At 41.9% G+C, this 17283-nt stretch overlaps 1 protein-coding gene across 10 annotated transcripts in view; it reads right to left on the bottom strand.

Moving 5' to 3' along the window:
* Positions 1-17283, bottom strand: part of ZNF536 (zinc finger protein 536) — a 458794-nt gene that overhangs the window by 440829 nt on the left and 682 nt on the right. For 5 of the 10 annotated variants that reach the window (XR_003096428.1, XR_003096432.1, XR_003096433.1 and 2 more), the window contains exon 1: positions 17131-17277. The exons of 1 other annotated variant lie outside the window; for it this stretch is intronic. The gene's annotated coding sequence lies outside the window, so the exon portion shown is untranslated. Of the gene's footprint in view, positions 1-3947; positions 4081-16919; positions 17053-17130; positions 17278-17283 lie in introns of those variants that run through there. 4 more of the 10 variants (XR_003096435.1, XR_003096431.1, XR_003096430.1 and 1 more) reach the window with 4 other exon arrangements.

The raw sequence follows: 17283 nt of genomic DNA, 5'->3' as shown, positions 1-17283 counted from the left end.
AAGGACAGAGATGTGCAATTTGCTCAATCTTTATTTTTAACTGAAATTTATTTTAGACCTGGCTTTCTTTTTCTGCCACTTGGTGGAAGGAAAACCTTAGAGCTGGGGGTGCAGGCTTTGTTGCTTCCCTCAGTAGGTTTGTTGCATGATCAATAATGGACTGTGATTTGCCACATAACCTGTGCTCTGCTCCGAGCTGTGGTAGCACTGCATGGCAACAGCAAGGGTGTAAAATTCTTTTCACTTCACTGACATACACACAACACGCTACGCAATATTCCAGCCCTACACTATCTCTCGCAAGCATATCCTTTTGGTGAGCATAAGCAAGCTCGATGCTACAAAAAAGACAGGATGAAAGTTTTGTGAGTTTTGTCAGTGCTGTGATACGTGGCTGCTTTGGAAAGATATTATAGCAATCCAGTGTCAAACACCACTCACGTTCCCGCTGTGACAGTGAACATGGCACACTGCATAAAACAGAGTGTGCTAGTTAAACTATGTAGCTCTTGAGCAGTGCCCTCCATTAAGTGTAATTGCATTATCTGACAAATAATCAATGTTCAGATGACACTCAAGAATCCCAACTGCTAATCCTGGGCTAAATGTACCTGGTATTCACTTTATTTTCAAAGTTTTCCACTCTGTCTTTGCTTCCATCCTAGCCACAAAGGAGACAGGACAGCATCACAGTCCCAGCTTGCAGTAGGAATGTGCCAACAGAGCCCTTAGAGAGGTAGTAGCTGAGCTTAATCTGTCCTCTGACAAAAAAGTGCCCCTAGCTTCTAGTGGGGAGGGAAGGACATGGCTGTTTGGTTGTGCTCGTTTTTAGGATTCATACAGTTTTCGATTCATGTTCTGTTCGGTTCAAATTTTAAATATTTGGTAAAGATCTTTTTTATTTTACCGAGTTCCAAAGTGAAAGGAAACTGCAGTGACTTTCATATCAAGGTCTGCAAAGAAAATTAAAACAGCAAATATTAATTCAAAATAACCTGTGGGAGTAAGAGCTATTTTATGGCTCTGGCCTGCTCTGATGTTACTGCATGGAGACTGGATTTTATTTGGCAAACTGGTCTCCTCTTGCCCCCTTTTTTCCCCCCTCACCTGGCCTGTCCAGCAAATACCCTCTGAGGATCTTTCACAGCTCCTTCCTTTACTCCCATTTCACTCAAAGATCAATCTCTGCTCCCCACTCTCCTTGGACCCTAGCTCCCTGAGTTTAGATCCCAGTTGAACTCAAGTCATGAACCTGGCAAGATTGCAGGCTCGGTGTCCTCACCAGTCCTCCTAGAATCAGGCAGCAGACCTTAGGACACCCCTCCTTACTTTCAGTTTCTGGTCTTGGAATGGATCCAGGTTGTGTACCGTATGCATCCAGGCCAGAAAACTCCTGGGTTCCACTTCTTCCCTTCTGGGAACCACTGAGTGACCCTAGCTTGTTAGCCCTAGTACCAAGACAGATGATGGGCTTCCTGACCAGTTTCAACTTTGTAGAAGGGAGATGCTTTGCTGAAGTTTGAATGAATCCTAGTCTGAGAAGGAGCCTGTGGAATGTGGCCAGAAAAGTCAAGGTAAAAGGGAAGGAGATTAAAAAATACCGACTCATTCATTCTAGCAAAGAAAGGGAAGCAAAGTACAATGATCTGAAATAAAAAGCTGAAATCTCCTTTAATCCTACAAAGTTATTGTTGTTGTTGTGAGCTTTAGGGATTTTTTTTTTTTTAAGAACTAAAATTCCAGAAAATGTAAAAGTAATGCTAACACCACAAACAACCTTTTAAAGCAGTCTGGACCCTAAATTTGATACATGGAGGTATAGAAAATATGGCTCTGTATTACCTCACTTTCCAACAGACGGATCCTGCAATATAGATTACAGCTTCTAAAACAAAAGCAACCTGGGTCAGAGGTCTGTAGGCATAGACAACTATTTCTAGTTTCAAATTGGGATCCCCTGTTCAACACACATGTCTAACCTTATCCCTATTCAGCAAAGCAATTAAGCACATGCTTAAGTCCCACTGACTTCATGTTTAACCGCTGTGCTGATTAAAGACAGAATACGTATTTGGGGCTGAATGCACCAATGTTTGAAAAGATACGATTCACCCCTTACTAACAAAGAAAAGCTCAGTAAAAGACCAACTGAAGAAACCCAGGTGGAGTTATCATACTGTAAAAACGTGCTTATTCATTGAACAACTTGAAATAACTGACATTCTTTACATGAATGTTAGTCTCGTGTTTACAAAACATGAAACTTTACTGATGAAACAAAGAGTAAGGAACCACAAACTATTCATAATTTAACAAACTTAAGTTCCCCTCATAAATGCAATACAATTCCTAAGCTGCAGAATACCAAACTTTAAATATGTTTGGTTAAAATACTGCCTTGTTGCAAACATATAAACGAAAAAGGAAACCACAAGATCAAAAATCTTTAATTTAAAAAGAAAATGTAAATAACCCTACTTAAAAGTGTTTTATTCTTTTAAATTAATTTCTTGATCATGTGTTCAAAACATAGCTTCCTTTATATTGTATATATAAACACGCATACTCAACGATATGCCATACAGCTATTTGAAAACAGACACAAACTTCATACAATATACTAAGATAAAATAGTGTTAGTGCGGGGGGGGGGGTGCCTGTGCATCTGGGTGTGTGGGTATAATGCATACTCCTCTACTCAGAAGTCAGCCTCCATCCATACCTCATTCTGTTAGGGCTTGGATCCTGTTCCCACTACAGTTAATGGATGTTTTACTATGGACTTTAACTGGAGCAGAAGTAGCCCTAATAGAATAATGGGTAACTGGGTTCCCTAATCGGAAGGTTTAAGTGTTAGCAATACCTCTGATAATAAACTAATAAGTTAGAAGAGCCTTCTTCACCTAAATGTCCAGCAATGATTGGACTCAATAAGGGCTAAAGATTGTTTAGAATTAATGATCATATTTAAATACAAATTATCTTAGTAAGGTTTTTCATATTGACTATGCAGTGCTGTTAATCCTTCTTATTTCTATAGAAATTAATGATTCCTACTCAATATAGAAAAGCTATACTACTACTACGTAATGATCTCTATAGGGAGCATACCCTAAATGGAAAGAACTGAAGGGGACTAAATTCTACATGCTGTAACTAGACAACCGAGTAATACCATGTATCCAGCTAAAGGTACAAGCAGCTTTTGAGGCAAGGATAGCTTTTGATTTAACAAGCCTAAGTTACTTCCATTTTATTCAAACAATGCTATCTGAATATAAAGAGCTGCAGAAAAGCCTACAAGAGAAGAAATTTCACAGCGTGTCTTACAAAACCTCTCCAATATGCTTAAATCAGAAAAGACTATATGAGTGATACAGTGAAGGAGAAGGGCAATGCTCTTCAAACCACAGAGACCCATGCAAAACTCTCCTATAATCACTAAGCTATTCACTCACCCTTCCTCACTGTGCTACAAACTTTTCTTCTACTGCTAGCACACTCCTCTGGTGACACAGCCTTCCCACATGGTGGCACAACATCCATGAAGTGGACCCAATGGAGTGCTAGTACCTAAACTTTTGCTCTAATAGGCCCAGGAGTGGAGAAAGCACATTGCAGGGCCTGGATTCTTTCTTCCAGCTTCCCTCTGGCTTATTGTTTAGGTTTAGCTTTACCCACTGGTGAAAATTAAACAAAAGACAGGGTCTGAGCATATTAAAGACTAACTAGCAGATCCAAAGCCATAAACATATCACATTTTTTTTTATTCTATGCTGGCCCTGGATTTTAAAAAATGCAGAAATTTCTGTTCCAGTAAAAACATAATTAAAGCACACATGATGAAATCATAAATTAGGGAGTGATATACTATTTTAATCATAACATAAAATATCTTCTAAGAATACATGTATCAGTTTTTATAAGGAGCAACATCAAAAAGTTACCTTTGTTGTGATCAAAGGACTAGAATTCTGTTGTACTTCTGGACCGTAACATTTTGGTTTGACTAAACTCTATGACCAACTTTCTCCAGACAGGACAATTAAACTCAGAATAGAAAATCTTCTCTCACAACCTAAAAAAATAGGCCATACGATATTAAAACCATTTGTGTATGATCTAAATTAAATGAGGTACATGAACAAATGCTATACTCTATAAGAATACCATACATCAAATGGACTAAACATTTTTGTAAAGGCATCCAATCTTCTTTACATGTTCAAAGTAGCCATGGAAGAGAAGAATTTAAACTGTCATAACATACTTATCAACAAATGGTTCCCAAATCTAGTTACATGTATTTGTTTAAATAATTTGCCATATTTTTACCAATCTCCTAGAAATAGTTTGCACGGTCATTCAACTCCATTTAGCAAGTTATTTCACTGAACAGAAGTGATATTTAAATTAAGGGTGAAATTATTTCAATAGTTATTACTATTGAAGAAATCAGTGCTAGCATCATAAAACTGGAAATGGTCCATAGTCTGTTGATGCTAAAAAAAATGGAATACCTTTCTGAATAAAACAGTACCTTATTTCTTACAGGATTGTGGCTTTAATCTAGCCTAATCTAGCAGACTGAATATTGTTGACTAAATTCAAACATAAACAAAGAGTACCCAAGTACAACTATGATTCTGACCCTGAAAACAATTACTAATATCTTTGATAAGCTGACTTTGTGAAGACCACTCATGATAACAAGCACTGAAGTTGGCAATAAGTATCTGCTTTCCTGACCCTATAAGAGTAATTACAATGTACCAGCACAGAAGATTTTGATTTTTCTAGTGCTGACCATTTCTCTAGCATATTGTAGCTACTTGGTGAAACATTGAATGAAGGTAGTCCTTGCAAATGCAGCAACACCACCAACCTCCAGTATGCACTTTGCTATGTGCCTGCTTGGGTACATAGCGCCCATTAATTAGAATTTCATTCTTCTAAATGCATTATACAGTGGTTTTTTGCACGTCAGAGAAAAGGAAGTGGGGCTGCCTAGGTACTAACATCAGGCCAAGGCCTACATTGTGTGCATGAACCTTTTCCACTGCTTTCTGGGGCTCTGCAGTCATGGAAGAAAACTTGGGATGAACAGAGCCATAAGGTAGCCTTCAAGACTTACGGATTTAAACAGTCCCCTAAACAGCCATTTGTTACCAAACATATTGCAAACCAAAATAATTAAAATCCCATCTGAATGTACATCTCAAATAGCATTCTCAGTTAGATTTTTTTTAAGTATTTAATAGATTTCATATGAACGATAACCTTTAGCTGATATTTTATTATAGTGAACATTCCAAGGAACTGATTTTATAAGCTCTCCGTAAACAGTCCTTGTTTTCTCCAATGAGAATTACTATTGCATATGGGCTGCAGATATAACCCTGTCTAGTTTAAGTCCTGCTCTCACTGCAGAGAAAAAAAGTGCCTAAAGAAAACAAGTTCTCCTTATGTCAATTTTTAAGTCTACTTTACCAAAGTATAACAGATATTCCTAAATACAGGTTAAGGGCCTGGTCTGAAAACAATGGAAGTCAACAGTGAGATGTCATTGTATTTCCATGGACTTTGAATCAGGTCATAAGAGAGTATTTTTTGCTACTATTTTCTCTGACAGCTATATCAGAAACATATTATTCAGTTTTAAAGATAAAATTAGACACTGTCAAGTTAATTTAGGTTTTGTAAAATCAAGGTTACAAAAAATCCAAGACCAATAGAAATGTTTCCATGATCCTTTTTTAATCCCACTGAAAACATTTTTTGTTGTAAACATTTTTGCTGGCCAAGCGTTGCAGCATTGTGCAAATGCATGGCAGCCAAAGAGAAACGGGCAAGAAACAAAAAGAGAAACCGACTAGACTGATTTCATTTTTCCAAACAGGGTAAAGCGCATAAAAGAAAACAACAAAATTTGCAAATAAATAAAGTTTATTTTTTAGACAAATATTCAAATTTAATTCACTTGCTTGGTAACAGGGCAGCCAATGGAAATTGCTTTTGAAAATAAGTGTGCAAACCATCCCTGTTATGGCCAGATCTCTTCTTCTCTCCATGGAAAAGGAGGGGTGTGCTCCCACACTGCAATACAGTTCCTTGTTCCCTTACATTACAGTCATGCTCCTCTGCTGGATAAGTCCAAGCAGTGCCTGTCCAAGCTCCATAACTACCTCTTCCTTTTTCCCTCTCCCCCTGCTGACCTCCCAGGTTTCTGTGTAGAAATCTGGCAGGGGGTTACTACTGGAAATCAGAGCTATATTTATTCCCCTGGCTCCCCTCCATTGCAGTTATAGAGCAGCCAGAAGGGGAACCAACCAATGCAGCATGAGATCTGCCAGAATCCTGCTGCCAGAGAAGTTGAATGAAACAAGGGTGTCTGAAGAGACAAGAGCTATCAAAGTTGATGTCTCTGTCAAAGGAAATGGGGGTTCCCCTCTGCTTGGAGTCTCACCTCATTCCCATTCCAGAGCCCAAACAAATCCTCCTCCCTTGAAAAGAGGCTTGTAAGGAAACTCTGAAGTGGGGAACCTTATGAGGTTTCTCCATAAAAAAAATGGGAGTCTCTTCATGGGAATGGAAGTATTCACATAGCTGCCTAGCTGTATCCCCTAAGGCACGTCATGTCTAATTATGTGATATTACACTGTAGCCACACAGTATTATTATTGCCAGTTGATTACCAGGCTCGATGTGCTCAATGCTGTACAAATAGAACTGAGATAGTTCCTCTTCCCCAAGGAGTTTATGATATAGTGGCCTAAACCCACATCTCCCACACACCCAGTGATAAGGAGTCAGGGAGAGGAGAAGGAGAGGAAATAAAGAGAGATGCAGGAGACTGGCCTCTACATCGGCTTTGTTCTGCTCTGAAAAAAACTGGGTGACAGTAGCAACAAAAATCCATAGGCTATTCGTGGTGTGTATTATCAAGATGTGGCCTGTTCCTAGCTGACCTTTCCACTCTTCTGTTTATTGGCTCCAAGCCCCACATCCCTGGGTCTCCTTGCTAGTCCTTGATATTGTGCTTTCTATGAGGCAGAAACAGGACCGGGCAGTACATGAGCTTCCCATCTCACTCTCCCAGGATTTCATACACGTTTCAACACTGACACCCTGCGTCACTGATCCTACTACCCTGGTGGCTAGGGCACTTACCTGAACTCAAACCAGGTATCTCTGGGTGCGTCTACACAAGACACCGATTGCACAGTAGCCTGATACTACTGCGCAGAAACATCGCATGGCAAAAGCCATCAGATGACGCTACTGGGCAGTAGTATTAGGCTATTGTGCAGTAGTGTCACAAAAAGGCTTTCGCCGGCACTATTGCACAGTAATTCAGGTTACTGTACATTTCTTTGGCACTTGTTTATACAACTACTAACACATGCGCAGTAACCACTGCACAGTAGCATCTTGTGTAGATGCAGTCTGTTCTGCTTAATTTTGAACAGGTCTCCCACATCCCACCTGAGTGCCACAACCACCAGGTTAAAGCCACTCACTCTGACCCAGTGAACATTTATATATTTCCAAATCATCTTGAGTAGGAAATGACTAGAGGCTGGGGGTTATGACACTTATATGTGATGCAAGACCCCTGAATATAAGAGTCCCTAGTCCGTATCAGGAACAACAGGAATGATTTGAAGCTAAGCCTCTTGCACCCCAGGTGAGTGCCCAGTGGCTGTAGTCAGGTGGAGAAAGGTTCTCTTTCTTGATTTGAACCAAAAATTCCACTCTGGACCCCAGAAACCCTTCTCCATGAAAGTTTTGTTATACCCATGTTGTTATTAGTTGGGGTTCAATGAATCAGCATTTGCTGACCTAACCCCCCCCCCCCCACCCCCACCACACATAATCATCATTTGCCGCCCCACCCCCCCCCCCCCCCACACACACACACACACACACAAAAGTTTCTAACTGGCTCTGGACAGAAAGATGCTTTTTCCTGTGTTTGGGAAGTACCAGGCAAACTAAAGATACTACCAGAAGTAAAATAAAGAAAAAATAAAATAAAAATCTCAGGTGGTTTTATTTTCCCTATTGTTAATTTACGTAACAGCATGTGCAAGATTCAGGTATTGTATATAGAAAATACTCGTTCATGTAGGTTTTTGCATTTAATACAACAGAGATTCTTATCAATTCTAACAAAATTAAAGAATATTTTGAAAAAACCCGAACTATTTTCAAAAGAGTTGATAGTAACATCTTCCACAACAGTAATGACGAAAGCAAAAAAATTCCAGTAGCTGATACAAGTTATGTTATAATAGAGCTGGACCAAAATTTTGGAGTTTCTCGTCCCGCTGATTTTATTAATACCTAGAGAAATGCCATTACTGCAGCATAGTCCAGGTGAAGCTATGAAGAAGAGATCCCTTCACCCTTTGCCTTCTCAGAGACTGAGATCCTTCTCTTTCTTTCTTTTTGTAACTGAAATAATGAAACCGGAAAAAAGTTTGATTCAAACACAATCTCTCACACTTGCTTGAGGACATGTATCCATGATACTAAAAACAATTTAGTTGTGAATGGTGTCCACAATTAAATGAGCATCTACACAAGCCTCCCTCGCCTGACTTGGGGAGGTTGTTAGACCTATTGGCCCAGCCCTGGTCTGACCAAAATCAGCTAATTGTCTATTGGTTTTCATCGAGAGCAGTGTCAGGCCCTTGAAAGGCATACCAGACTGATCCCAATTTTTCACTAATCTTCCTGCACTTTCTCATTGAACTTGGACCTATAGTTTTCCATCAAAACTCTTTGCATTAAACATTGTCTTGATGCAAAGCCAAGTGCAGCAACAGCCGGTTCAAAATGTAGGGTTTGAGCAAACTCACTGTTCAAAGAGAAGCTCAGGAGAAGTCATGCAGACTGAAATCAGTAAAAGTACTCAAACAAAACCTTTTTAAAAAAACACATGGAAAGATTGATTACACTAGAGATTTTTTCACCCATGTAGCTGCAGAAGGGTACACCAAAGCAACCCCCTCCTATAGATTTTCACCCCCAGTGTAGAAAATACCAGCCAGTTACAGACATACAGCAGTTCAAGTCACTTCTTCCCTCAGCAAAGCTGATTTGCGCAAGGGATTTCACTGTTGCACCTGTGTTGCTGTCATGATGTGATACAAAACATCTGATATAAACAAGCCCTGAGTTTTACACAGCCTTACAACTTAGGACTATTACGGAGCTCTCAAGAATCGCAGCGCATGTCTACAGAGATGATGTTACCACTGCACAAGAATATGAAATCAAAACACTGGACATACGTGCAGCTCTATCAAAAATAAGCAGTCTTAGGAACATGAAGAGCCATGCCAACATGCCAGCCCTTTCTAATTTAAAACTTAATCCACATCTCCCTTTCTCCACCAGACTTCTTAAGAATTTTTTTCTCCAGCAACAAACCTAGGTTTCTCTTGAACTCATTTATATTTTTTGCTTCTCTTGCCTGTCCTGTAACTTATCCCATATGTTTATTACCCTTTGCATGAAGTAATTCTGCCCAAGTTTCCTATTTACTCTGTGTTTCTTAAATTTTAAGGGGACATATTATATACCTATGCCTACCATCTGTGACGGATGATATTACAATGACAAGATTGAAGGTAACAATGTCAGCGCAAATCTATGGAGACCAATTTATGACAGTGAAATAAAATGTTAATACAAATTATACTATCATTTAGAAAAATAAATGTAAGGCCTCCTCTGCAACCTAGTGTGGTACTGCCACGCGGTTTACTCAGGTCTGATTTCCAGACTCTCACTTCCAAGACCAGCAGGAGTCAGAACTACTGAAGAGGCAATATATTTAGCCCCTGTTGCGAGGGACTGCAATGTGTTACTCCATAACACCCCCTCTAGCTGACTGAAGAGCAGTATTGATGAGCTCAGTAGGGCTCCAGTCATCCTCAAAGAGAAGGACGGTCACTGCAACAGAACATCTCCAGGACATAAAATAGGAGGGAAGGGCTCCAACGAGAAACACGATGCTTACCAGAGTGAAAAAGTATAATAAACGCAACTATAATTAAAGTAGTATTAAGGCAGAGGCAAACTTAGGATGGAATAAAGAGTCATGGTTCCTTTAAATCTCAGTCACATTCATTGAAATCGTGGCCAAAGAAAGTTGGAAAAAACACTCCCTTCGACATCAGCAGGCCCAGGACACATTCACTGTGCCTAGGCAACATGGAGTGCCTGATTTCACTCTCTGGTCACTGACTTGTTGTCTAGCCATTTCACCACCCCATCCAGTTTCTGCCGTCCATGAAACTGCATCACATCATCACTGAGTTGGGTTCCAGTTGTCTAAAGGAGACTCTAATTTGGGGCTCCTCTACCATAGGCACCAACTTTAGCCACTTAGAGCACGTCCAGACAAGCGCACACGTGTGGCATGCAACACTGTGGACCTGTGTGCGGTGCCACCCACCGCACACACTGCACATGCAGACTTTCCCCACACGGTTCATTTGCAATTTGGATGGGCTGGGGGTTGACACCGGGAGATCCTGGTATCAGAAAACCCTGCAGGGCGGCGCATGTGGCGGCGCTGCACACCCAAAACCAGAGCCTGGCTAGCCAGAGCCACACTCCAGCTGCCAGCCAGGTTCCTTGCTGCAGGATAGCTGCAGCTGCAGCCCCCATGTGCCCCCAGGATCTCAGGTAAGGGTGCTGGGGCCAGCCCAGGTGCTGGCCCCAGCCTCCCCACATCCTACCGAGGCAACATGCTACGCACCAGCACGTGTGCGCAGGGGTTTCCTGGGGACAAATAGCAGCGGCACACATTTGTCCCTGGTAAAATACACATTTCCCACTTGTGGGAATGTGCTCTTACAGTGGAATTGTGTATCTCTTTGCCTAATATATAGCCACATATGGGGACAGCACTGTTGACCCTGCCTTAGCACTGTGGACATGTAAGCACATGTATGTAGATTGAGCATGCTCTATTAGCCAAGCACTGGGCAGACATGTACGCAGGCAAATTTAGGAAAAATTAGGGATTAGGGGGAAGGAGTGAGAACTAAAGGACTGTCCCATGTGGTTGAAGCAGTTGCTCAACCAGATGTAAAATGGGACTTACCCCAGGGCTAAGCACCCCATTACTGTTATTAAGAATTACAGTATATTACAGTCATCAACGAAAAGTCCTACCATAAAAAACAATATTGTTTATTTTACAATTTATATGAAAAGATTTGCCTTATTTTGTCTTTTGTTGAAAGACTCTCACCAGGGATCATAAATGCGCCAGCATACAGTGCAAAAGGGGTCAAACACTGATGCTGCTGGTGCTATTTTAACTGGATTTTTTAAAATTTTGTTTAAACTATAGTGGTATTTATAACAGGATTGTTTATCTTTAATATAGTTCTACCTGACCTAGTGAACTTAGCTCTTTAAAAACAATCTTGCATAGTGTATTTAGATTAAGACCTATTAAAAAAAAATCAGTGATTTCAAAACACTTTCAAGGCCCCAAAAGCACGGCTTACTAAGATGATTATAATTAGGCTGCCACAAGTCTTTTTCTTTTTTGATGCATCTGGTTATCGAGCAAGTCCATGAGATGCACCTGAAATGTTAAGTGAATTTTAACACCTGTGAAAGATTCCAGTCTTGGAGGCTCTCCCTGCTGGGAGCCCTCTGTTTGTGTACAGAACTGGGAGAGCCGAGGAGGGGCAGATTTCTCCTCCTCGCCCTACCAATGTGCTGCTTCCGTGACCTGCATCGCTGCTGGAAACGAAAAGGTAACTTCTAATCTCCACATTCATTCAGCGTTTAGCTTTGTTGCTTGAACCTGGCAATAAAATTAAGTGCCACGGTGGGTTTTGTGATACACTAAGAAATGGACTGACACCACTAATTTTTTTCATGTTGGGCACCAAACATCCATCTGATCACTACTGCTTTCAATCCCTTCTGTCCAAGGTCAGATTCTGTCTAGTGACTGAGTCAGAAAAAGTTCCTTATTCTGTTACCAATTGCATGTACCATTCAGTCACCTAACTTTACACGAGCACGGCTCATTTTTACAGTGTCCCTAGGATCATCCAATAAACATTTTCAAATTATTTTACTTTTACATAAGTAGATTTTCTTGCACAGTAATTCATTCTTTCTTCTTGTTCTGTGAACATCTGTGCCCAGAGTGTCTTCATTAGAAAGAATTTGGATTTTCATCTTCTTTTGCCAGAAATAAGTTTATTCATATTTATATAAAGGGGAAAATACATATTCTATTTTTCTCTATTTGCTTCTCTCCTGAATCCAAATTGCTTACACCTTTGAAACAGAGACGCAAAATGCCCTAAAGAGAACGAGGTAAGAGATACGAAGAAAATGTAAGGTGTGAATAAGACTACATGAAAATGGCATTCCAAATATCATACTGTTTTTAGCATTATGAAGAGCTTAGATACAGCTATTCATAAATCTGAGAGAAATTCAGAAATTAAGATTTAAATTTACTTATAAATCCTACCAAAACATGCTAAATCAGAAGATGCTAAAAAGCTGTAATTGTCCTCATTCAAACTTGAAAAATAAATCCTTTTACTATTTTCTTTTTTCTTTTTTTTTATAAAGTTCCTATAAATCCATGCAAATGCCTTTTTTATTCAAGGCACTCTAAAGACACCTGTGCAATTCACAGCCAACTTTAAGGAAAAGGCAACATTTGGAAAAATAACTTATACCCATTTTCTTACATTTGAGGAAAACTTGTGCTTCCTAAGAAACAAGCAAGCCCTTTTTAATGGACTAGTGGATTTTACAGTCTGTTCTAATGCAAATTTTTTGGTCACCTAAGGCTCCCATGGTGGGTAAACAACCTAATGTGTCAGCTTTCTGTACTGAAGATCACACTTTCTAATCTCAGCGCTGCCTTCACTGCTGCAAGCTAAACAGTAGTAGTGATGCTGCAACTTCCAGACTACTCACTTTCCTTTCTGATAATGAATGGGTTGGGTGATTCGCCTCTAGCATGGACAAAAATATGACAATCGGCCTCTTCATTTTGTAAAAGTCTTTGGTGAAGACAATGGCGGACAACTTGCTGAGCATTAGAGATCTCAAGTATGCTCAGAAGTTAAGAAGCCTGAAGAACAATTCCGTTTTCTTTCATACAGTAGACAAAGTAATTGCAAAGGTATTAAAGGCATCTTAATGCAGCATTTCTGTAATAATGGCTTGCATCTTCAGGGACACTTTTGCCAAACACTGTTTGAGTCTGAAAAGATTTTGGATGCATTTTCGACAAATGTAATATAGGAATGAACCTCTCTTACACATACAGATGTTAAGTTAATTGTCATCCTCAGAACAGTAAATGAAAAAGAATTTAAAACAGTGCACATTTTTAAACAATTAACATTAAGCTCCATTTTACTTGCAACAATATAAACATTAAGTCATACTCAGAGAACTGAAGACAGAGCAAGTACCACAAACTGTCCCCAGTATTAAGAGGGATCAACTGGAGTAAGATTCCTCCTACAAAATGCCCTGAATCATGAATCAATACGTTAAGTGGTTGTTCCCAATTTGGTCTGTTTTCTGTTTACACTGTCCTGAGAACCAGATTGATTTCATTTACAATTATTTTCTTTGAGAGCGTAAATGACAACAAATATTACAACCTTGATAAAGGTGAATTTAAAAAACCACGAATAATAAAAGGAAAACTAGACAATATATTAAGACAACAAACAACAAGCTGTTCAGAATGCTTTTGTATTGACTACAAATCAGATTGCCCTCTCAGGTTGTCAAAGTTAAGAAAAACAGATCAGCTGTCTACTGAACATAGGGCCTGATTTCCAGAGGAGCCAAGCACCCAAACTCCATCTAAAGTCAGTGAGAACTGCAGACACTCAGCAGCTCTGAAGATCAGGCCCAGACTGCATTATAATAAAAGTGGTGTTTAGGGAGAGATTTGGGGGGAGGGAGGATAGGGGGTTGTGGTTGCAGAAATGAGAAGGTTCGAGGTAATCTGTCCAAGTACTGCAGCTACATTCATGGGTCCTAAAGCTACCTAACTCTCATCTGTGGGGGAAAAAAAGTTAATTCACAGGGCTCGCATTTATCAAGGAGCAGGACGTCAATGCTATCATTATCAGGCAAATCAGCCAGGCGTTTAATGGTAGAATCAGGAGACATTTGCTCTCCACTATCAGAATGACATCATAACTAAAACAGCCTTCAGCAAGAAGGGAAGAGAAACATAGTGTAAGATTTGGACTAAACCAGCCTTAACACTTTAGTTATGTACTATATTGATTGAGTCACAACTCCCTTTCAGGAGGGAATGCCCTTAATGTCTTGATGCTTAAACTTCATCTTGATGCCACTCCAGTAACTAGGATCTTATTATTAAGACATATTTGCAAGCCTCTGTTCCCAGAAGAAAAACAAAACAAAACAAGTGAATGACAAACTAGCCACCTAGTTTAAAGGGATGATTGTCACACATCATTTACAAATTCACTTGAATATTTCAGGCATTTTAAATTACTCCAGTGATCTTTACTCTTAGTAAACTACAGTACATGGGGAGGGGGAACTGCATTAAGAAACTAATTGCCTCTATAGTATAGAGAAACAGGAGCTTAGGTTAGTTAACTGTTTTACACACACACACACACACACACACACCCCTTTGAGTAATCAGAAGTATTAGTGATGAGCTGCCCAATGAGCAGAAACATGAAAGCAGTGCACATTTAGCTCCCACAGCAGCTGCAACTAACTACACAACCCAAATACCAAGCATCACAATTTGTCAATCTTTGCCTCTCCCCCAAGATCCACGCAGGTACCCAGACACTGTGCAAAAGCCTCACCTTGCCTAGAAGTGTGCGAGGAAAGAAAAAGTTATGAAAGCAGACAGAAAACCTAAAACCCCTGAGGCTACAGAAAAATCCCGCTATTGAGAAACAACCCCAGAGACCACATCGGGAATGTACAGCTTTCAGAAGCACTTCTCATCTTATTTGCACTTAACCTATTGATGTACTTATGCAGGTCACTTACTTTTCGGATATGTTTGAACCCTGTACAATCATGCAGCTCGCCGCGGTTTTCACGTGGGTTTTGGTTTGTTTTTGGTTTGTTTGGATTTTTTTTTTGGTTTGTTTTTGGCAAACGAGTTTCATTTAAAAAAACAAAAAACAAAAAGATCCAATTATGCAAATCTGCTGCCGGATAGGTAGTGAATATTCAACACGATGGTGCTACTGTAATAGTTCAGTGCAACACACTGTACCGGACAGATTTATGAGGCAACGTCACTACTACGCTCTGGTCCTCGCTGGAGCATCTTGAAGTTAATTAAAGCTGCAATGTCCACTTTCCCAGCCACCCTCCCCATTCAGGTTTACTATTTCAAGCCAGCCAGGGGCTGCCTCTGTTCCCCCCCCCCCCCCCCCCCCCCCCCTTAACCGCCTCCCACCAAAACACAGAACAAAGAGCGGGGGGTGGGGGGGGGGGGGGATCTCCGCAGGAATCATCAGATCCGGTTGGACCAAGTAAAAATATAGTTGCTAATATTAAACTCGCAAAGAAAACAGTCTCCTCCAAGTGGACGTGCAGCGGCGCCTGGCCCACCCCCTGGCAGGGGGGCTGCGAGCCCGGCCTCCCCGCGCTGAATGAGCCCAAACAAGGCTTCCAAACTTAATTATGACACTTAAAATAGTCTCTATTTTTGTATTTGTGTTTATTTTTTTATTTTTTTATTTTTTGCCTGCCTCCCAGAAGCAGGCAGCTCGCGCTGCGATCTGGATCCGCTCAGCAAACACGGCCCCTGTTGGATTTATTTTAAACTGCACGGGAGAAGGAGGGGGGGAAAGGGCACGGCACGGCACGGCACTAAAAGTGCAGTGCGAGGCGAGGGGGTGCACACGCGCCCGCCCCTGCCCTGCCCTGCCCTGCCCTGCCCTGCCCGCGGTCTCATTGTTTGTCCCTGCCTCCCGCATCACAACACGGCAGCCCCGGATGGCAAAGCCCTCTCCTCTTCCCCGGCTCATTTTCTGCTAAAGTGGAAACGAAGGGATCTGACAAATCACGTCTCCGCCTAGACACTCCTATAGACATAACAATCTCCGCCAAACAACAGCAACAAAAAAAGCCACCCCTTCGACAATACCATCCAGGCACGGAAACAGGCTGCCGGACCCTTCCCGGCCGACCGCCGCAAACGTGCTCGGTCCCAGGGCTGCCCCGATGGAAAGCCACGCGAAGGCAGGAGTCAAAAAACTAACTTTTCCGCTGGACCCAGGCAAACCCGGCTGCCTTTCAAGCACCAGACCCCCTTTAAATAATCCTAATAATAATAATAATAAAGCCCCTTTAAACCTTCACACCCTTTTATTCGTGGTGTAAAGTTCACACACACACGCGCGCGCACACGCACACACGTCTAGCTCCATTATTTGCAAAACTGCAACAGATGGGCGCAGGCAGAGCTGGATCCTTTCCTCCCCGGCATCAAAGACCTCTGGCTCTTTTTGAATCTGGAGACCTATCCTGCCCCCGCCTCCTCCAGGCTTCATCCCTGCAAAAGAAGGCTCGGTGCCACCGAGAGGGTGCAACCCCCCCCCCAAAAAAAAAAAAAACCCAAAACACCACCACCGGCGGAGGCTCCAGCAGTTACTTAATCTCAGCTACAGGGACTTCAAGATGCCCCCTTCCCCTTCCCACCCCCATGCAATTGCCCCCGCGCCCCGCGCTGCCCGGGGGCAGGTCCCGGGCGCTGCCGCTGCGGCTCATGGGCTTTGCCTTGTAAGTTTCCTCCTGTTAACCTGTTACTCTCCCGCTGCGCCCCGGCGGCGGGCTGACAGGTGCCTCCCTGCCCGCCGGCCGCCCCGGGCGGGCTCCTTTACCTTGCTCGAGCAGGGCTCAACCTGCGCTGACATTTAGCGCGCACTTGAATGTCAGCGCGCTCCTCCAAGCATTATGCGCGGCGCCTATTCATAAGAGGTCGATTAGAGCACAAAATGGCAGGTCTCTTAGGCACTTGAAGCTCCCAAGTTTGACACATGGTCTGCATCAGCTAACTTTGATTAAGGGCAGGGAGGGGGGGGGCGAGTTTACCGGGTCCCCCGCGCTCCGCCGGGCTCCTGCGCGGAGCCGAAGCCCCGTTTCGAGTCACTTCGGCAAAGTTTCCCGCAGCCACGAGCCTTGAAAACAAAAAAAAGTTTCTGGGCAACTTAACCGGCTGGCTGCCTCCGAGCTGCTGCATGCACA

Source organism: Alligator sinensis, unplaced genomic scaffold (assembly GCF_000455745.1).
Source record: "Alligator sinensis unplaced genomic scaffold, ASM45574v1 scaffold170_1, whole genome shotgun sequence".
In the NCBI taxonomy this organism is placed as follows: domain Eukaryota; kingdom Metazoa; phylum Chordata; order Crocodylia; family Alligatoridae; genus Alligator; species Alligator sinensis.
Note: the sequence above shows the minus strand (reverse complement) of the source record. Positions and strands in the feature narration are given on the sequence as shown.